The sequence below is a fragment of the Taudactylus pleione genome, unplaced genomic scaffold (genome assembly GCF_031769625.1).
Source record: "Taudactylus pleione unplaced genomic scaffold, aTauple2 ptg004183l, whole genome shotgun sequence".
In the NCBI taxonomy this organism is placed as follows: domain Eukaryota; kingdom Metazoa; phylum Chordata; class Amphibia; order Anura; family Myobatrachidae; genus Taudactylus; species Taudactylus pleione.
In genome coordinates, this window is record NW_028288476.1 from 1 (window position 1) to 23,495 (window position 23,495).

The 23,495-nt window shown below is 41.7% G+C and overlaps 1 long non-coding RNA gene and 1 pseudogene across 1 annotated transcript in view; one reads left to right on the forward strand and one right to left on the reverse strand.

Moving 5' to 3' along the window:
* Positions 1–1,828: 1,828 nt before the first annotated feature.
* The window catches only part of LOC148430265 (uncharacterized), a 31,544-nt gene continuing 9,877 nt past the window's right edge, over positions 1,829–23,495 (reverse strand). The window contains exons 2-3 of the long non-coding RNA XR_015877630.1: positions 16,645–16,687; positions 1,829–1,951 (exon numbers count right to left, since the gene is read on the reverse strand). This is a non-coding gene — a long non-coding RNA (uncharacterized LOC148430265). The remainder of the gene's footprint in view (positions 1,952–16,644; positions 16,688–23,495) is intronic.
* On the forward strand, positions 15,962–16,079 carry LOC148430266 (5S ribosomal RNA; annotated as a pseudogene).

A 23,495-nucleotide genomic window follows, 5' to 3' on the forward strand; every position in this document is an offset into this window, starting at 1 on the left:
GGTGTATCTGCATGCGAAATGCTATGTTACAGTGTCAGCGGCTGTAACACTGTAATGTAGCATTTCGCAAGCAGATACACCCGCACTCGCCCACAGAACATGGGCATGCTGCATATCATATTAATCAGCAGAAGCTGCTTGTGCCATTTATTCACATCACTGTGCGAATAAGACGTATTTGAAGGTAAAGAGACACATGACAATACACTCAGCGAGTCACACTGAGCTCCCGCGTTATGTGTGGCGCGACTTGTAGCACGCGGAGGATAAATATATGCGGATACATCTGTAGAACTGTGAGGTAACACATTCTACTAAACAGGCATTATAGAGAGGGATGAAGAGGGTAGAAACATCATCTTCACTTGTAGGGTCCAATAAAGAGAAGGGGCCAGAGGGTAAGAGAAATTAATTGAGAAGGAGAAGATAATATTTCATATTTAATCTTGTCAACCTTCAGCTTGAAGTAGGAAGAAAGATGATGGTTGAAGGTGTGAAAGGATTGAGAGAAAATGTCTCTATAATATAAGGAAGCATTAGGAGTTGGAAGCCTAAATGGAAATTAAAAGTGAAAGTATATATGTTTGACAAAATTCAGAGCATTTACGAAGTATTAGTAAGTAAATCGCAGCATATTTGGAAAAGCCATGAGAAGACATTTGCCAGCGATGATTGTGGTCAGTGCTGAGAAGAAAGAGCAGTACCAGCCACTTGATCAGGGGTTTTTGTTAGGGTAATTAACATGCTGTACTATCAGATTATTGTGTAAATCTGGAAAAAAAAGTAAGGTTACATGCCAAAAATTATTCAACCTAAACATGTTCATTAGAGCTATTTTATTGAAGTAGAGCAGACTTACAAGGTCTCATCTTAAAAGAAACAGGCGATTTAGGGCTAAAACATACCCTTCAAGTGCAAAAGAGCACAAGGAGATCCTTTTTTTTTTCGCCCTGAAACATCGGCTTCTTTAAGATGCCCCCTGTAAGTCTGTTCTGCTTCAATAAAATAAATGCTCTGATAAATATGCTTGGATTGAATAATCTAATGCCATTTAGCCTGACTTTTTTCTGGATTAATAGATTATACTTGGATTTGAGGAGATATGATATGTAAGTGCACCGCCCCTTCTGAAGGGAGGTTTTGACTGGAAGACTCCACAACCATACTTTTCCCTTTGGACTACCAGATTAAGATAGGGCAAAGTAGAATTTGTGGACAGAAAATGTAGGAGATGTGTAAAGTAGCTAAAAATTATCATTTCAATTTCTGTGGGCATGAAGAGGTTTAGATGTATTACAGTGTAAATGAGGTTAAAATGGATGATTGATTTTGAGGTGACCCAAGAGATAACAAAAAAAGTGTTAAAGAAGCTGAACAAACATCAGGAGAAAACAAGAATGATATCCCAATGAGTAGAGGGTCAGTAATTTGGCAGAGAATGACAGGGGAGATTACAGAGGGTACTAAAAGTCCAACTTTATTTATATTATTTGTACTTTTGAGAAATGTTAGTAAATAACGCTCCTTGTATACAAAAAAAGTTTACTACCAAAGGACATGTTCACGAATACATAACTTACAAATGGCAGTTTTCTAGTGCTTCTGGATGAAAGCAGAAAATAGACTGAATATAGTAGAACAGAACTCACATGTATACATAGTTATATAAAAAGAAACATTTCTGAAAATGTATTTTCCAAAATTTAAAAAAGTTATACCTGTGTAACTAGGGAAATGTCACATACAATAATCTAAAGAATAAAGTGGAATGAATTTAAACGTAAAAGTCTCCCTCATGCCACTATCCACTTGCAGTACTTACATAACCACAGATGGTAGATCCTCCGCACCAAGGTTCTGCGCTCTGCAGGGATCTCATCCTCAAAATTCTGATAGAAACAGGGACGCAGGGGGATGAACTTTGGCAATGGAGGGAAATTATTGGCATTATCTAAGGGTAATGAAAAGAAAAACACTCAAAACATATCTGTGTATCTTGGGAAACAATGTGCTGTTTTCCTGAAATCCTGGAAAACTGAAATACATCCTGTTAACTCTTTAAGGTTTTCTAAATCTTAAAATAGCCAATACAAAAGCTCAGAACCTATGTGTAAGCAGTTTGGGTGCAATAAACTTTCCCCTACTGCTCTAAAACAGCATTTTATTAGTACTACTCACACTCATTTTGGATCTATTGCTACCATAAAAAAAACTGGTGAGTAATGCTGGGTACACACTACACAATATGTCATCCAATCCGGCGAATCACACATCATATCAGGCACATTGTCTAGTGTGCACATTGACATCATATCAGGCACATTGTCTAGTGTGCACATTGACATCATATCAGGCACATTGTCTAGTGTGTACCCGCTATGTCGCTGACGATGCGCACTCCCGCGGGTCATCAACAACATCCTCTGTCGGCCCTACATGCAGGGCCGACGGAGGATGTCATTTAGTTAGGGCCATGCAGCATGGCCCCCGCCGTCGCTGCCCGCATCGGTAAGTGTGTATGCACTTGCAGAAGCTGGGTCCCGTCGCTGCCGATGTTGGGTTGGCTACACATCGTCTAGTGTGTACCTAGCCTAAGGTAGTATAGGGCGTATGTGTACATATGTAAGAATGGAATGTAATAGTTACTTGCACTGCTGTTGAGTGTGCAGAAGTGGAAAATATGCAATAGGAGTGCCCACTGAAATCTTATTGATCAAACTTAAAAATTCTACCTCGATTCAACCATGTCATCCGAATACATTGTGCTTTTTCAAAGATGCAATCATCACATGCACATAGAAAATAGAACTCATTAATAAATGTGCAAAAACACTCTACACCATCATAATCCTCATAATATCATAAGATATGGTCCCCTTGGTATTCATTGAAGGCACCTTGTTCAGGAGATTTTGAATGATAATTAAGGGGCCCCAGGGGAGGATACTGGCATTCCAGTTTATATTTACAATTCTACTGTTGGTTGCTGTAACAATTGTCTTGGCTAAAGAGGATCTATCACCATTACCAGGCCAGTAGTGACACAGATACCACTTCACCCAACATTAGGACATTTGAGATATAAATGGTGTAATTCAGCAGAAGTTAAAAGGCATAATTAATGTGTTGGGAGCCATTTATAAAAGAACAGTCCAAAAAACCTACATGGGCTATTTTATATAAATAAGAGATTCTATGGAGCCTATAATACTTTTAGATAACAAAATCCTAAAATCCAGCATTAGAATAATCAATGTTAGTCAATTAAAATACAACCTCATTAACTATAACTATTCTAGGCTCAGACAATTTATAAAGTAAACAGTGGATATATCACACAACATTGTATAATCCAAAAGATGCATACATTAAACAAACATTGAACAAATACTAGTATCACTAATGTCAGAAAAAAAGATAAAGTAAAATATACATTTAACATTTATTTGCAAACTATATTCCTTCCAGGAAATTACTGTACACAATATGCTTTACTTTTTTTTTTTGCAATGTAGTCTATATCAGTGCTTCTCAAATCCAATCCTTGGGACACACTAAAGCTGGGTATACACGGTGCGACCCAGCGATGGAACAATGCGATGATATATTGCACGTGCCGTACCAACTGCACAATCCAGTGCATTGCCCCATCTGCTGTGCTCGACAAATCCCGGGAGCCCGGTTGCCATGGCGACTAAAATTTTACACCTGACGTCTTGATTTGCAGAAACCCCTAGCCCATCAGTGATGACAGCAAGTTTTTGTTTAGAAATTAAACTCCGCTTCGTCCACTTAACAATGCATGACTATCGCATCCACTGGTAGTCATGCAAATGAGGGCCCAACCCCGTTTTGTGATTGAAGGCGCGGTTTTAAATTTGCGCAGGTCCTGCAGGAGTCAGGACACACTGCAGGGTTGGTAAGAGTAATTGCGCCTGACCCTAGCCCCTCTCTTCCAAGTTTTAGCGTCGCTTTGATGCTGTCCTTCAGCTGCCTCCGCCCTCAATTCTGCCGCCGCAAGCCAAGCTAGTTCCCGGGTGGCTGAGTGGAGAGGATGGCACTGGGCTTCCTAGAAGGGTCTGAGATTATCACAGCCATGCAAAGTCCCAGGCAGGCAGGAGCCAAGGAGACCTGCTGTGCGGTGAGGAGGGCTGCTGTGTGACTGTCACTCATACCAAATGCTGCTGCCCTTTTGTCAGGAAGCTCTGCAAATGTACACTTGCCAGCAACAGAGGGGGCAGAACGAGCCAGGGCTGCTGAATGAGACTAGCTCCCAGGACTCCTTGATAGACCATGCCAGTTTCACGAAGATGAGCTCCACATCATCTACTCCTCAGTGCTCCTGCAGCAGCTGCCTAGCTACAAGTAAGTCAGGTACTTGCCCACCTGTAAAGACTCAATGAGACCCAGCCAGGTGATTCTGCTGGTGTCTCAGATGCCAGCAAAGACAGGAGATGCAGGGACAGCATCCCTGCCTCCCTGTGCACATTAATTTAAATTATACACATTGACACATGTATTGGATGCACTGTGGCGTGGCATACTATGTATTGGGGGCACTACGGTGTGACATACTATGTATTGGGGGCACTACGGGGTGACATGCTATGTATTGGGGCACTACTGTGTGACATACTATGTATTGGTGGCACTGGGGTGTGGCATACTATGAACTCGGGACATACTAGGAATTGGAAACTGAAGATAGGCATGTATCAGGGGCTGATAGCATGTGGGAAGCCTGAGGGGCATTGATAAGGCACTAGTGATGTTCTATAGAAGTATTCTTATATATTTTAGTTGCAGACAACAGTGTGGCTCCTAAACTTTTAAGCTGGCTTCTAGATTTTTTAAAAAATTGTCAGTCCCTGGAACAGGAGATGGAACGATGCGAAGAACGGCGAATCGGGCGAGCCCACTATACGATATATCGTTCCAATCCGGGTCGGAGCGATATATGGGACAATACATTGTATATGTGTACATGTCTTAAAATTGGCCATACACTGAAAGATTTTCACCCAACGTACTTGTATGTCCAACTAAAATTGTGCTCCACATACTGAACCCAATTTTCTCAGCAGACCAGTCATCCTACTATCCAACTGAACGATTTTGTGATGTCACAGAAGTACACAGACACGGTCTGCCTAATTCTTCTTGTTAAATATAGAGAAAAAATAAATAAATAATTCAGCTCAGTACTGGAATCATGGAAGGCGTTCTCCTCATCATAATAAAGACAGCCACAGACCAGTTGGAACCAGGGCTAGCTTTCCTAGGGAAATCAGGCCTATACAAATTAAATTATGGTGGGGGGACTCCTCTGCTGCAGGAATCTAATTGGCTATTGTTGTTTCATGTATGGCCTGCTTATCAGTACATGTTTTCCACATCTCCTTGCTGGAGCACAGGTGTATTTATTACTGAAATAAACATTTCAAAAGATCCACAGGCAATTCTAATTATTTAAATTGTGATTCTATTAGGAGACCTGGAAACCATGCACTGTTATACCCCTTTCACACTGCCAGCAATGCCCCGGGTTATTGCATGTGAACGTGCAACAACCTGAGTTACTGTGCAGTGTGAAAGGGCCAGCATTTCAACCCAGCTCACGATGCAGTGTGTACGGGTAACCCGGGTTGATGTGACCTGGGTCCCGTTCACAGCATAGGAAGAGCTGGCACTTGGATATGATCTTATCTCCAAGCGCCGGCTCAGCACATCATCGACCCGACAATAAGCCAAGCCAGGCCGCCAGTCTGAAAGGGGTCTCAGCCAGGTCACACCTGGGATGGACCAGTGTACAAAATCCCGGGTGCAACCCGGCATTGCGATGTGAAAGAGGTATTAGTGTGTCCTAACTGCTGGATTTGAGAAACACTGGTCTATAACATACTTTCAGGTGCTGTATGAGCAATTCTAAAGATCATGAACTTGGATTAAAACATTCTGTATTAAACATTTTCTATTGTGGGGCAAAGGACCCCAGGTGGGTGTGGGAGAAGGAGAAGTCATTTTTCATGACTTTCTCTTGAGTAATTGATGGAAATATGGGGGGCAGAGGGTAACCACTGGGGGCAGGGTCCATGTGGGTTGGGCTGATGGTCATATAAAGGACATGTGGGGGAGGCCTGAAGAGCACTTAAGGGGCATGTGGGGAGTAAATTCTGAGAGTACCCAGAAATAGTGGAGGCTGGAACCCAATTTTTAAATGATGGGTCCCTGGGACCCACATATTTATGAAATTAAGATCACTATATACAAGTCCGAAGGACAGTGGTAGGCAACCTGTAGCACTCCAGCTACTGTGAACTACACCTCCCAGTATGCCCTGCCACAGTTTTGCTGTTAGGTCAAACTATGGCAGAGCATTTTGGGATGTGTAGTTCTAAAGCAGCTTGAGTGCCATGGTTTGCAAACCCATTGTAGGGCATGCTCATTCTGCTATGCTAATGTACTGGAGCTAGCGCTAATTAAATACTAGCTGTTGCCCGATTCTTTGCCCACATTGAAATCGCTTCTACCAACATTTTTTCATTTGAGGTGTTCTAGTATTGCTTTCCATAGGGGTGCTGTCGCAGGAGTGGCCCATGTGACCAGCAGCACTATACAGAGTAATGGCAGCAGCGCCATCACTCACCCCAATGTCACTGTGTGCCCTGTGAACAGACTGCCATGTAACCTATACTATTCAAGTAATAAATTATGTCGTTTTCGGCGCAAACCTGGCTAGGACGGTCAGAAAAAAAATATGAGTTTAGAGAAATGGTAGAGAATAAAGAGAAAGAAAAAGAACAATAAAAAATTAAAGTAGAATCATCCACTGCTGCAGCAATAAAAAATATTTGTTTTATTTCTTATATGTAAAATAAGGGAGAGGGCCTGATTCAGACCCGCTCGCAAGCGGGTCGATGGTGCCCAAGTGCGCATGTGCACGACGGAGGCGGCTCCGTCGTGCGCATGCGCGAGACCCGAATAACGACGACCAAGCCGTCGTTAAGGGTCTTGCACCAAAGGAGGCGTGCTGTCGATGGTGATTGACAGCACGCCCCCTTTGGTGGGCGTGGCTGCCCAGACGGAGGCGTTCCCATGGGAAAGCCTACCGTCTGGGTCCGGCCACACTGACATCACTAGTGATATCAGTGGGAGTGCTTTTGGCTCTGATAGAGCCAAAAGCACTCCTGGGCTTGCAGCAGCGAGACCCTAGCGCAGGGTCTCGTCGCAAGCCCGATGGTCGCGATGGTCTTGACCATCACGACCATTATTTTGGCCGCTCGCTATAGCTGTGGGTGGTCACTCACAGCTATGCAAGCGGCCAGGAGGCCTCTCCAAAAAGGAGCAGGGACGGCCCTGATTCAGAGCGAGCGCTCTGTCAGAGCGTCCGGCTCTGAATCAGGGCCAGATTCCCCTTTCTAATATAATTATCAATTAAGATGATAGCAATATATAAATACAACATATGCTGTTATCTCATAAAAGATAAAAAATTGGCAAATGAGTATACACTCTATAAAATAGCTTTCACCTGATCGGTGTATATAAATAGCCCAGAAACCTGTGAATCCTACCTAAACGGCTCAAAAAGTGTCGTATGGCTTTCAAAAGTCGCAGCCTAATTCCTTTTGTAAAAATGAAAGTATGTTGTCCGTTTCCCTCAATGATTTACAATGTGGACAAACAGGCAAAACAGTCTTTACTTCAAGTAGGTTACCAATGAGATCCTAACATGGTAATCCACTGTATGCTATATGTGGTTTAAGTCCTCCGTGCTCGTTCTGTTTGTGTGTAAGTGTGGCACTCACCCCAATCCTTTGGGTTTCTGCTGGTGCTTATCCACATCACACTCCCGTTGTCCACTTAGCGTGTTCTGGTTCCCGAGTGGCACAATGCTCTCCTGTATTAGGATCTTTTAGCTTACCGGAGTTCGCTGCTTGATTCTGGCCACTGGACTGTAGTCCGGAACGTACGGCCATAGCTTCTAGTTCTCAGTGTGCCGACTTCCGGCTCCTGGGGTAACACCGTACTCCAAATGCAAGGTTCCTCCAATGCGTTTCTCCCCCTTGGGGCTTCGTCAGGGATAACCTTGCACTAGTTGAGAGGTCCCAGATATAGCTGATCCTTGGCTCTGATAGATTGTTGTACAATGGTTCACAAAGGTTCACAAACACCCTTTGTTCTTTTCTCTCAATTTATTCTCTAAACTAATTTTTTTCTGACCATCCTAGCCAGGTTTGCGCTGAAACTACATAATTTATTTTTAGAAGGCATTACCAGCAGGGGAAGCTGGACAGTTTTGGGGCTGCAACCTGTGTTATTTACCACATCTTTTAATACTTTTTCTTATTGGTGCGCAGATAGTAAGAGGAAAGTAGGGCTAGTTGCTGGGGCACACTTAGAAAAATATAATAAAATGTAACTTTTATTAAATATAAATAGATAAAATATAAGGTACCAGAATCCCTCAAGAAAAAACACAAGTATGAAAATATAAATGGATCTAATGAGATCCTGAGGTGATCCTCTGGCGAAATACTTAACAATTAATAATCATTCCAATGGGTATGATATTTTTGGTCAAGAAAGGTAAAGATGTTTAACCATACATTGGATATACGAATAAGAATATGGTTCGTGGTGCTCTGACTGACATCCTTGGGGTCCCCAAATATTCCTCTTTAATCTACGGCACCTGGTATTCCCTGGGGGTCTCCCTTCCAAGTACTAACCAGGCCTATCACCTTTTAGCTTCCAAAATCAGACGAGATTGGGCATTTTGGTGATGTATGGCTGTAGTAATAGTCATATGAGGAAGGGTAGAATGCCCCCACCTAGGTCAGAGCAGAGACACAACCAAATGATGGATGTAGGACTAGTACAGTGAGAAGTCCATTTTTATTATAAAAATCGTGTACCAAAAAAGTTTACGCATGAGCATAATTTCATTGTTACACTTATAATTTGTGCGTCAGCATTGTCGAAATAGACCGTACTGACAAAATAGGTATTTTCTTGATATATAATTAATGTAACAAGAAAGTGTAACAAATCGCCTTTTAATCCTAGTAGGATATCTGCAATAATTAGATGTAACGCATATGTACAAATGACATCTCCTATGTAGCTCACTCTGAGTAATAATAGAGTATCGCAAAATAAACACTCTCAGTTGGTCAAAGATGTCATAAAAATATCACAGTAATAAAGTTATTTGGTATGTATGGATCACAGATAATCTGTTATTAATCTTATCAATGAGCTGATAAATTAGGGTTCACATACATTTGCACAAAAAGGCATAAAATTAGCTCCAGGGTAATTCTGAAGCACAAGTATCTTGGAGGGAACCTTTTAGTCTCAATGTTACAGTTTCCTCATGTACTTCTATGGCAGAATAATCCGCTGTTAGAATGTACAATGAGTTAATAGAATGGGATTCACATACAATACACAAAAAACATAGTACATAAAGTAAGCTCCAAAAGAAATTTCGGGAGCAGATATATATCTTGAAAAAATGAACCCTTTTATCTCAATGTTTCAGTTTCCTCATGTACATCCATACTATGTGGTCCATTCATTTAGTAAGGTACACAGGAGGGAGAGTGAGGTTACAAAGCAGCAATTAGTATACTACTCATTAAGGAAAATATGTATCATATGCGATCACAAATGTCATAATATTCATATAGATGTTATGCATACAGCTTAATCTGCAAGTAAGGGGAACGATTTGTGAGACTGCCAATCTCAGTACATATGCATAGTACTATGCCCCCCCTAAATAGAGTATAGCTCCTGCAGTGAAAAGACGTCCCAACAATTTGGGAATGAAGATCTATGCAGCAGGAAATAGTTTACCTGCTCCAATATTAGAGCCCATGTAAAATTTGAAATAGATATAAAGCCTTCTTGGCTAATACAATACCATCCCCATCGTGGTGGGAGCCCAAAGTCCTAATCCATACGTCGGCTATGCGGCGGCTGTTGGGTTCCCCCACTATGCGGCATGTGAGGACGCGCGTTTCGCCCGACTGAGGGCTTGTTCACCTCGTGTGTACTAAGTCACACGTGGCCGCTACTTAAGTGCAGTGAATATTCATATGTCCCGTCTTCTGGGAGATATCATTGGATACTGAACGGTTGCCCGGGCAATAAGCCACGCCCACTGGTTACGTGCCTAAGTAATCATGTGGCTTATCCAGGCAGCCTATCTCATTAAGGTACACAGCAAAGCCTGCTGGTATCTGTAGTTTTGTGCCAGTAAGCTGAAACCAAAGCATAAATCGCTGCTGAAATAAATCAGAACTGGTTAAGTGTAGAGTAAGACGTGTTTGGTTAGTCAAAACCTAGTATCGGGCATAACAAAGAATGGATCATGTTAATAAAGGATGAATACAGTCATTCCCAAGATTATTAATCAAAATATGGTATTAATTGTTAAAAGTATATCTATGTATATATAAAAACCCAGTTTTTAGCAGTTTTAACAGATTTTTAAAGCATTAGAGTGGTGGGATGATGTTCAATAAAATGAAGCATGCTGGTATTTGTAGTTTTTAACCCTATAATAAGTGATTCCAATAGTGTAATAAGGCATTAACGGCATAAATCATGCATAAAGTATGTAGGTATACAAGGGATGAATAAAATTATCTAATTGGCCAAAAGTATAGAAGTATATAATGCATTTAGTTGCAGACACCAACTGATTTTGATATAAATATACAAATACACATAACCCGGTCTGCCTTGTATGGGCAGATGATAACACAGTGTGTTTTAGCTTAGTGGCAAGTAACTCAGGTCTTATTTAGTTCTTATTAATTTTTGTTGGTCCTAATGTATCAGAGTCATGTCAAAGATACATTAATTAATCAGACAGACCATATATTGATAATAATGACACTAATGTGTAAAAAACCTATTCTCTTTCTTCAAGACATATTATGGTGAACAACAGTGTTGAGACATATTAGAGTGTACAATCCTCAAAAAGGTGTTATAGATACAGAGAAGTGTATGTGATAAAAAAATTATAATAGAATAATAGAGTTTTATTAAGACATGTGACGAGTGAATATGTATAATTTTATATAATTAATTATGAAAAAGAAATTAACGGATAAGTGTGTGAAATTATTCATACAAAAAGTGACGCTTAATAGGATATAAATGGATAAGTATATCCAAAAATTAAGGTGATAAACACACACACAAAAACACCACACAGTGAATCAAAGAAAAAAAGGGTGAAAGAGAAGCGGGAAAGGTTAAATAGTTATAAATATATATATATATATATATATATATATATATATATATATGATCCTAAATAAGTAATACATAATACAAGTGTGATAATTTTAATAATGCAATTCATACTGTGATTTCATCAAGTGTGATCTATGTTTAATCAATTATTCACACAGTCCTTAATAATATTCTAGAGCATCTACCTATGTGTCTGGCCTCTAATAGGGTAAATCTCATATGACTCTTGTAGTCAGATGATCCTGAGAACCATATATGTAGCCATGTGTTTAAAAACTTATATCAAATATATGGCTCTAGGAGGTATTTTAAAAAATTGAGTATTAAGTCTAGCTGCTCGCCAATAGTATATTCAAACCCTAATAAAAAAATCTCATGTGGTTCTTATGTTCAAGAGGTCCTGGAGAATAATGGGATCATATATTTCCAGGGTGATTGCCGAGTATATAAGATTTATAGAAATACACTATAATTTATGTATTCATTCATCCCATATGGGTTGAGAGCTCCCAATTTAAAAGTCCACATGCTTTCTCGTTTAATTAATTCTTGTGTTAGGTCACCACCTCGAATGCCCATATTGATCTTCTCCAACCCGAATGCCTGAAGTTCTTTATAGTTATTATTATGGCATGCATAATAGTATATAGATGACATCCTCATGATATGGGAGGGAGAAGAAGATCAACTCATCGAATTCATACAAGAATTAAATAATAACAACAGCAACATCAAACTTACCCATTTCTATAGTCAAGAATCTGTCACTTTCTTGGACTTGAAAATTTATAAAACCAGTGATGGAATCATACAAACGGAATTATACAGGAAGGAAACAGCAACAAACAGCCTATTATACCAAACCAGTGCACATTTTCCACCCACGGTTGAAAACCTCCCCAAGGGGGAATTTTTAAGACTGAAACGTAATTGCTCTGAGGCACATGTATATAAAACCAAAAGCCAGGAACTTGTGAATAGGCTGAGAGAAAGAGGATACAGCAAGAGATGCATAAAACGAGCACAAGCATGCATCTCTGAAAAACCAAGAGAAGAACTAATATTCAACGACCGTGAACAACATCTGCATAATCAAAAGCCCAAAAAGAACAAGGATGGACTAAGATTTATCGGCAATTTTTGCAAAGAATGGAGAACTATTCAGGACATTATCCAACGACACTGGTCAGTCCTGCATTTAGACAAGGATTTGTCATCACTCTTGGACAAAAAGGTAACAATGGGCTGGCGACGATCTAAAAACCTTAGAGATCAACTTGTATGCAGTCACTATGTGAAACACCCTAAGAGTGTCAACAAAACACAAGGATCCTATGCCTGTGGGACCTGCAAGGCATGTCCACATATGATTAGACAAGAAAAAGTGATTGACAAATATGGAACTGAGATAAAAATCAGAGATTTTATCTATTGCAATACTTCAGGCGTGATATACTGCCTGACCTGTAGCTGTAATTTTAGGTATGTTGGAATGACGTCGAGAAATCTGAAACTACGTATCCTTGAACACGTAGGGACAATAAGAAACGCTGTCTCAGACAAAGCTAAACTTAGGAAACTTACATCAGTTGCACACCACTTTTATGCATGCCATAATAATAACTATAAAGAACTTCAGGCATTCGGGTTGGAGAAGATCAATATGGGCATTCGAGGTGGTGACCTAACACAAGAATTAATTAAACGAGAAAGCATGTGGACTTTTAAATTGGGAGCTCTCAACCCATATGGGATGAATGAATACATAAATTATAGTGTATTTCTATAAATCTTATATACTCGGCAATCACCCTGGAAATATATGATCCCATTATTCTCCAGGACCTCTTGAACATAAGAACCACATGAGATTTTTTTATTAGGGTTTGAATATACTATTGGCGAGCAGCTAGACTTAATACTCAATTTTTTAAAATACCTCCTAGAGCCATATATTTGATATAAGTTTTTAAACACATGGCTACATATATGGTTCTCAGGATCATCTGACTACAAGAGTCATATGAGATTTACCCTATTAGAGGCCAGACACATAGGTAGATGCTCTAGAATATTATTAAGGACTGTGTGAATAATTGATTAAACATAGATCACACTTGATGAAATCACAGTGTGAATTATATTATTAAAATGATCACACTTGTATTATGTATTACTTATTTAGGATAATTTATATATATATATATTTATAACTATTTAACCTTTCCCGCTTCTCTTTCACCCTTTTTTTCTTTGTTTCACTGTGTGGTGTTTTTGTGTGTGTGTTCATCACCTTAATTTTTGGATATACTTATCCATTTATATCCTATTAAGCGTCACTTTTGTATGAATTATTTCACACACTTATCCGTTAATTTCTTTTTCATAATTAATTATATAAAATTATACATATTCACTCGTCACATGTCTTAATAATACTCTATTATTCTATTATAATTTTTTTATCACATACACTTCTCTGTATCTATAACACCTTTTTGAGGATTGTACACTCTAATATGTCTCAACACCATAATATGTCTTGAAGAAAGAGAATAGGTTTTTTACACATTAGTGTCATTATTATCAATATATGGTCTGTCTGATTAATTAATGTATCTTTGACATGACTCTGATACATTAGGACCAACAAAAATTAATAAGAACTAAATAAGACCTGAGTTACTTGCCACTAAGCTAAAACACACTGTGTTATCATCTGCCCATACAAGGCAGACCGGGTTATGTGTATTTGTATATTTATATCAAAATCAGTTGGTGTCTGCAACTAAATGCATCATATACTTCTATACTTTTGGCCAATTAGATAATTTTATTCATCCCTTGTATACCTACATACTTTATGCATGATTTATGCCGTTAATGCCTTATTACACTATTGGAATCACTTATTATAGGGTTAAAAACTACAAATACCAGCATGCTTCATTTTATTGAACATCATCCCACCACTCTAATGCTTTAAAAATCTGTTAAAACTGCTAAAAACTGGGTTTTTATATATACATAGATATACTTTTAACAATTAATACCATATTTTGATTAATAATCTTGGGAATGACTGTATTCATCCTTTATTAACATGATCCATTCTTTGTTATGCCCGATACTAGGTTTTGACTAACCAAACACGTCTTACTCTACACTTAACCAGTTCTGATTTATTTCAGCAGCGATTTATGCTTTGGTTTCATCTTACTGGCACAAAACTACAGATACCAGCAGGCTTTGCTGTGTACCTTAATGAGATAGGCTGCCTGGATAAGCCACATGATTACTTAGGCACGTAACCAGTGGGCGTGGCTTATTGCCCGGGCAACCGTTCAGTATCCAATGATATCTCCCAGAAGACGGGACATATGAATATTCACTGCACTTAAGTAGCGGCCACGTGTGACTCAGTACACACGAGGTGAACAAGCCCTCAGTCGGGCGAAACGCGCGTCCTCACATGCCGCATAGTGGGGGAACCCAACAGCCGCGGCATAGCCGACATATGGATTAGGACTTTGGGCTCCCACCACGATGGGGATGGTATTGTATTAGCCAAGAAGGCTTTATATCTATTTCAAATTTTACATGGGCTCTAATATTGGAGCAGGTAAACTATTTCCTGCTGCATAGATCTTCATTCCAAATTGTTGGGACGTCTTTTCACTGCAGGAGCTATACTCTATTTAGGGGGGGCATAGTACTATGCATATGTACTGAGATTGGCAGTCTCACAAATCGTTCCCCTTACTTGCAGATTAAGCTGTATGCATAACATCTATATGAATATTATGACATTTGTGATCGCATATGATACATATTTTCCTTAATGAGTAGTATACTAATTGCTGCTTTGTAACCTCACTCTCCCTCCTGTGTACCTTACTAAATGAATGGACCACATAGTATGGATGTACATGAGGAAACTGAAACATTGAGATAAAAGGGTTCATTTTTTCAAGATATATATCTGCTCCCGAAATTTCTTTTGGAGCTTACTTTATGTTCTATGTTTTTTGTGTATTGTATGTGAATCCCATTCTATTAACTCATTGTACATTCTAACAGCGGATTATTCTGCCATAGAAGTACATGAGGAAACTGTAACATTGAGACTAAAAGGTTCCCTCCAAGATACTTGTGCTTCGGAATTACCCTGGAGCTAATTTTATGCCTTTTTGTGCAAATGTTTGTGAACCCTAATTTATCAGCTCATTGATAAGATTAATAACAGATTATCTGTGATCCATACATACCAAATAACTTTATTACTGTGATATTTTTATGACATCTTTGACCAACTGAGAGTGTTTATTTTGCGATACTCTATTATTACTCAGAGTGAGCTACATAGGAGATGTCATTTGTACATATGCGTTACATCTAATTATTGCAGATATCCTACTAGGATTAAAAGGCGATTTGTTACACTTTCTTGTTACATTAATTATATATCAAGAAAATACCTATTTTGTCAGTACGGTCAATTTCGACAATGCTGACGCACAAATTATAAGTGTAACAATGAAATTATGCTCATGCGTAAACTTTTTTGGTACACGATTTTTATAATAAAAATGGACTTCTCACTGTACTAGTCCTACATCCATCATTTGGTTGTGTCTCTGCTCTGACCTAGGTGGGGGCATTCTACCCTTCCTCATATGACTATTACTACAGCCATACATCACCAAAATGCCCAATCTCGTCTGATCTTGGAAGCTAAAAGGTGATAGGCCTGGTTAGTACTTGGAAGGGAGACCCCCAGGGAATACCAGGTGCCGTAGATTAAAGAGGAATATTTGGGGACCCCAAGGATGTCAGTCAGAGCACCACGAACCATGTGCCCCAGCAACTAGCCCTACTTTCCTCTTTCATTTTGTATGTATTGTCTTTTGGGCTATGGGAGCACCACCAACAATTTTCTGAATTATCTTATTTGAAAGCAATGATCACGTATGGTTGGTCCTTTGTGGATACTATTGATCGAATTCAAGAAAACCCGCTCTGTGCAGAATCTTCCCTCTCTTGTGGCGCAGATAGTACCTTACTATTTACTTCTATACTACTCAAGTGAATGCGGGCCCAAAGCACCTCTGTCCCTACCCATTACCGGCCGCACGCATGTTGCCACACCTATATCAATAAACTTATTTTTGCTCAGCTTTAACTTGACGGATCGAGATAAAATAAAGTGCAGGTTATTTCTGGCAGTTTTCACTACAAATTATGTAATTTTCATGAAAAACAATTCAATAGTTTTTGCGCCATCTTGAAACAGATAGACAAAACATTCTTGTAATATTAATATAGATAATAGTGAAAGATAGTACATTTGAAGTGGACGAATCTTACCTGCCATTTTGCTGACTATGCCGTGTAAGAAGAGCTGGAACACCTACAAACATACAGAAAATGATAGTTATACCTTAATCAATGGAGTTAGGAATTATATCCAGGTAAGGCGATTTCTTTCTTTTTTTTTTTTTTTTTTTTTTTAAATGTACTTATTTTTTAATATACAAAGACCTAATAGTGAGAACAGTCACAAACATGGGGTTAGAAAATAATTCTCTCACAAAATGGTTATTTCCACACTGGAAAAGTACTAAAATGCAACTTAAATAGTTTTTTTGTGACATCATGTGCCTATCTTAGCACAACTGTCACTGCTTTTGTTGGAATTGCATGTATTTGCGTGCCAAGATGACAGTGTCTGTGGGGGATGCCAGCATTTCCACTGTACACTGGGAGTAGTTTGGTAGATCAGGGGTATTTCTTGTTGAATACACTTACGTTTTTATTATGTTAGTATAAAAGTATTATTTTGCAGGATGAGATCATAGCATTTCAGAAAGGGAGCACAGACAGCCCTTTCTCCCAGCTGAGACACTTTCAATGTACTACTGTAGAGATCAGGATTTATCCTATACTTTTATTGGGATGCATTTTTGCATCTTTCAGTTGCACCAATGCGGAATAACACATTTCTAGGTTTACTTGAACCAATACAATAAAACATCAAACATATAAAAGTAACAAATGAATAAAGCCAGTTCCAATTTCCCCTCACGGTCACGTGATAGATAAGGATCAACCATTACAATACCAGAGGTCTGAAGAGGATGCCGAGTAGCATGGCATGGGATACCAGGAACATCCTCTCTTATACTCACTGCTTTTAGACGTAGTTAAGACAAGTTAGGGGAGAATGAAGAAAAAAAATATAAATACCACTTTAAACTGGGTTCCGCTTCTTTGGTTGTAAGTATAGAAGTGACTTAAATGCGTACAAATCTGTGTCACTGGTACTTCAGAGTGCCCATTTTCGGAGCATGCACCTTTTGCAAGCAGACATATAGAGAACACAGAGATGGTAGATTTGCCACTCCAGAGGTTCCAATCTTTTGTTATTACCCTGGCCTCTACAGCACCAAAGCTAACAGCCTCTTGGAGTGGTTCACACAGTTTTTGTAGATCACCCATCCAAATAGGAGCCAGTCCTGCACTAATTATGACTGTGGTAGGTGGCAGGGCCAGACTGGCCATCGGGCACTTCTAACAAATACCAGAAGGGCTCAAGGAGGGCAGAAGTGTCCTCCACCTCCAGATTCACTATGATCTCAGGGAAACGGAACGGGGGGTGGCAGTGATGGGCAGGTACGCTGTGCTCTGCCAGGAAGAGAGGGGCATGTCGCGAGGCCAGGCCCCTGTGACTCACAGCACGTCCCCTTGAAACAACCATGCCCCTTCGCAAGCGAGCGCACCTAAGGCGCATGCACAGGGCGGACTGTCAGAGCTAAACTGATGTCCGTCCCTGGTAGAAGGACTTCATATTTCTATTGGAAACTTGGACTGTGAATGAAGTGTATGACATTACTTTGCGTATGCCTGCAAAGGAACTTTTGGCAACGCAAACAATTTATGGTATACTCCAAACGATAAAAACAGTTATGATGTCCCTGCGGGGATTCCTTGCCAGGGACCTATAAGTAAAGAAGGACTAAATGCCTCCCCAAGAACAATTCAAATGCAAACAATGGGCACGATTCAATTAAACGTGAAGTGAATATCGCCGGGAATGAATGAGCTCCCGGAGCTATTCAATCCATCGTGATTTTAGGTCGGGGAAGGCTCATTCTCGCGCCTTAAACAGGGTGTTTAGGTGCGAGAACGGGCATTCTCCGACTAAATTTCCCTGCGCGATGCTGTTTTCCCGGCGCTAAGGGCAGAAAACAGCAGGGTTGGTCACATGTCGTTCCCATGGCACCCTGCAGTGTAAACGCCGGAAGAGACGGGTTACTGCAGACCTGGCTCCAGTGTGAACAGCGCCGACTGGGGAATATCCTGGGTCAGCGCCGCAGTATGAAAGGGGTAAGTTCCGGGTCTTATCCGGTTTGGAACCCTGTTCCAACACCGGGTCAGACACATAACTTTGGTTTAAAAGATGTATAACATACCACTGACTGGACAATTGATCCCAGATAGTTAGCCTATCTGACCCGGACGCTAAGCCACGATCGCTCGCATCCAAAAGGGGCCGGGCATGCAAATTCAGCGATCGCACTGTCTGGCGTAAGGACGCCCTCTATGTCTTAGAGAGCGACGGCAGAGTGAGCGCACGCTGGTGTAAAGATGCACAATTTTCTCTCTTAGTACACGTCATCTCAAGGAAGTGTCTGATTAATCAGTAACATCGAGAGCCATCGGAGCAGTACGCAGCGCTTGAGGTAGACCCTACCATGCCGCAAGCACTGAGATCACTGCAGGTTGAAATACAACCAAGTGACGTGTACAATGACGCTTCCATGCTAATTATGGATGCCAATTAAACACTGTTTTGACGCCCAGACACTACTGCGTTCGCACCACTACTCCCCCGTTCACAAGCACCTTCCCCTTTTACCACCCACAAATGGCACTGTCACTCAAAGTAGCGTACAATCCCCGATCGCAGTGACTGGCTTGCGCATACGCGCACTGCGACGCACACGCAGACTGACGACAATTGCCCATAGCGAGCAATCGTGGCTTAGCGTCCGGTTCTGAATTGGCCCCCGAGTTCCACAAAGTTAGTCGCTAGTTGAAAGCTTAGCTAAAGTATTTTTTAGGTAGAATTTTTCTTTCACAATAAGGAGATAAAATAACTTATTACGGAAAATAAAGGCAACCGTTTCGCTTAAGTGCAATACCAGTAGAATATTGGTGGAAATTTTAAAAACTCTTAAATTAACAATAGAGTTTGATTTAACAGTAATAGAAGCGGTGACCTTAATGTTCAGGTTTTCAAGACATTCACTATAAATCAGTGGTTCTCTACCACACATCTAAAGCATCCCAAAAGGTCATATTTTGGAGATTTCTGTCTGTGGAAGCAGGTGGGATAATTACCGACCCAGCAAATTAGATTAACTCACCTGTGCATGAATAAAGAAATCCACAAAACATGGCCTGTTGAGGGTACGTGAGCATTGGAATTGAGAACCACTGCTATAGAGGTTTTTCTTCCCAACTACAATGATTGTTCACATCAGAAACCCTGATAGGCCATGACTATACAAGATGAGTCTCCCATATCCAAAATGCTTGGGACCAGGGGTATTTTGGATAACGGAATAGTCTGTATTATGGAATATTTGCATATCATAATGAAATATCTTGGGAATGGGACCCAAATATACACACAGGAAGCATTTATGTGTTATATAAACATATCCTGCAGGTAATTTTATACAATATTTTCAATAATTTTGTGGCTCAAGCAAAGTTTGTGTATATACATGAAATTCATTTATGTTTCATAAACACCTTATTAGGGATGAGCAGGTTCAGATTTCTGAAATCCAAACCCCCCATGTCCGGCTCGGGTTTACCCACCTGACTCGAAACTAAAATCGAGGCAAAACGTCATCATCCCACCTTCCGGATCTTGCGGGTTTTGGATTCCATAAAAGGTCCCCGCGTCTGCGCCATTTCTCACTTTTGTGCTGCTGTTGTCCATAGGGGCTGTGGGCCTGATTCAGAGCCGCTCGTAAGCGGCCGCTCGCTCCGAGCGATGTTCGCACATCTGCGCATGCGTATGGGTCGTAATGCGCATGCGCCAACCAGTCAGTCGTAATGCGCATGCGCCAACCAGTCAGTGCGGTCGGAAATCGTGTGCTCGCAAAATAGCGAGGGGCTGGTAATATGAGTGACAGAATGAGGCGTTTGTGGGTGGTAACAGGGGAAGGTGCTTGAAAACGGGGAGTGGAGATCCGAACGCAGGCGTGCCAAACGGTCATGACGGGCGTTTTAAGGGTGTGCATAATTAACAAAGCAGCGTCATCGACCACGTCACTTGGTTGTCTTTTAGCCTGAAAATCCTACCACAAGAATTGCGAGCAGTTCATACGCCTTTCGATGTACTCGATTAATCTAATAAATAGCGGAGATGACGTATGATGCGAGCGGCCAAGGGGCGTCTTTACAAAATAGCGAGCACGTTTCAGACGCTCGCTCAGACATAGAGGCTTCAACAGACCGCAAAGAGCGAGCGCTCAATTTAAATAGCCAGCCCCTTTTTCTGAACGAGCGAGCGCAAATAGCGTCCGGCTCTGAATGAGGTCCTTTGTCCACTCCTCCAAAGTCCATAGGGGCTGGCTGGGCTGTGTTGTGCTGCTGTTGTCCATAGGGGCTGGCTGGGCTGTGTTGTGCAGTCAGTTGTCCATAGGGGCTGTGTCCACTCCAAAAGTCTATAGGGGCTGGCTGGGCTGTGTTGTGCAGTGTTCCATAAAGGCTGTAGTCCTAAAGGGGTGCTGTAGTGTTGTCCAGGGGGTGATCTGTCCATCAGGGATGCTCCACCCCAGTGCAAAAAAAACATTTATTTCTGTGTTTGTTAATTGTGTGCACTGTAGCTGCACGTGCATCAACAAAGGAGAAGCGCCAAGCATGCATCTGTGTCATAAGTAAAGGGCCGGCTGGCCCATCACTTAAAGGGTGGTGTAACCCCCAAAGTGCACTCCAAAAAAAAAGAAAAATTCTTCTTTTCTGTGTTTGTGTGCGCCTTAGCCGCACGTATATATCAATATAACATAAATGGAGGACAAAACTTTGGGCCTGATTCAGACCCACTCGCGAGCGGCTGTACGCTCGCAAGTGGGTCGATGGTCTGCACTGAGCATGCGCACGACGGAGGGAGCTCCGTCGTGCGCATGCGCCAGACACGACGAGCGAAGGACTTTCCTTCGCTCGTTGTGTCCGATCAAAGGGGGCGTGCTGTCAATGTTGATTGACAGCACGCCCCCTTTGGTGGGCGTGCCGGGGGCGTGCCTCCCTGACGGGGGCGTTCCAACGGGAACGCCTCCCGTCAGAAGCCGGCCCACTGACATCACTAGTGATGTCAGTGGGAGTGATTTTGGCTCTGATAGAGCCAAAATCACTCCGGAGCTTGCGGTTGAAAACCTCAACCGCAGGCTCCGGCTCGCAATTTCGATGGTCGCGATGGTCACGACCATCGCGGCCATCAAAATGCACGCTCGTATAGCCTGTGGGTGGTGACCCACAGCTATACGAGCGTCCAGGAGGACGCTCCATGAAAAAGGAGCCCGGCCCTCATGCAGAGCGTGCGCTCTGCTCAGAGCGTACGGCTCTGAATGAGGGCCTTTGTCTGATAAAAATAAAATAGGGAAAGATCAAGAACCACTTCCTCCTTATGCTGAAGCTGCTGCCACTAGTCATGACATAGACGATAAAATGCCATCAACGTCGTCTGCCAAGGTCGATGCCCAATGTCATAGTAGAGGGCATATAAAATCCCAAATGACAAAGTTCAGGAAAATTACCTTAAAAAAAAACATTTAAATCATCTGAGGAGAAACGTAAACTTGCCAATATGCCATTTACGATACGGAGTGGCAAGGAACGGCTAAGGTCTTTCCCTATGTTCATGACTAGTGGTTCAGCTTCACATGACGATGGAAGCCCTCCTCCCGCTACAAAAATCAAACGGGTTAAGCAGGCAAAGCACAGCGAAGAACTGTGCGTTCTAAGAAGATATCACAAATCCCCAAGGAGAGTCCAAGTGTGGTGGCGGTTGCGATGCCTGACCTTCCCAACACTGGACAGGAAGAGGTGGCTCTTTCCACCATTGGCACGCCCTCTGCAAGTGCTGGAAGGAGCACCCACAGTCCACTTGCTTATATGCAAATTGAAGATGTCACTGTTGAAGTACAACAGGATGAGGATAATATGAGATATGGTAAGAACTTACCCTTGTTATCTCTATTTCTACGAAGTCCATAGGGTTCCACAGGATACCTTGGGGTATAGGTGTGACGTCAGTCGCATGGCACCAAGGAGTTAAGCTTTCAGCCTCCCAGGATGCACTAGGTCCCCCTCCTATACCCCGCCCCCGAGCCAAGGCACCTCAGTTAGTTACCAAGCCATAGGCCGGAGGAGGAGAAGGAAGAGAGAGAACAAAGATCTGGACACATACAAGAATCACATTCTCACCAGAGGGAGACGGAAAACCGGTGACCAGAGCAAAGCCCATCTGCAGCACAGGTGCGACAGGGCGGGAGTCCTGTGGAACCCTATGGACTTCGTAGAAATAGAGATAACAAGGGTAAGTTCTTACCATATCTCATATTTTCTACTTCAGGGTCCATAGGGTATCCACAGGATACCTTGGGGATGTCCCAAAGCAGTATCCTTTAAGGGTGGGGACGCTCCTGTGCAGAAAGGAGAATCCGCCGCCCGAAGGAAGCATCCTGAGAGGCGAAGGTGTCAAACCTGTAATACCTCACGAAGGTATGGACAGAAGACCACGTAGCAGCCTTGCAGATCTGAACTGCCGAGGCACCACGTCGAGCTGCCCACGAAGGACCCACAGACCTAGTGGAATGAGCCTTCAGAGAAGGAGGGACCGGTAGGCCTTCATGAAGATAAGCTTCAGAAATAGCCATACGGATCCAGGCTGCCAAAGTTTGCTTTGAAGCAGGCCAACCCTTTTTACGGAAGCCAAAGAGGACAAACAAAGCGTCCGACTTCCTAAACGAAGAAGTGCGGTCAACATAAGTCCTTAAGGCCCGCACAACATCCAAAGAGGCCTCACCCACGGAAAGACCCGGTGAGTTAAAGGCCGGAACAACTATTTCCTCGTTAATATGAAACTGGGAAACAACTTTGGGAAGAAACTCGGGCCGAGTGCGGAGCACTGCCCTGTTCCC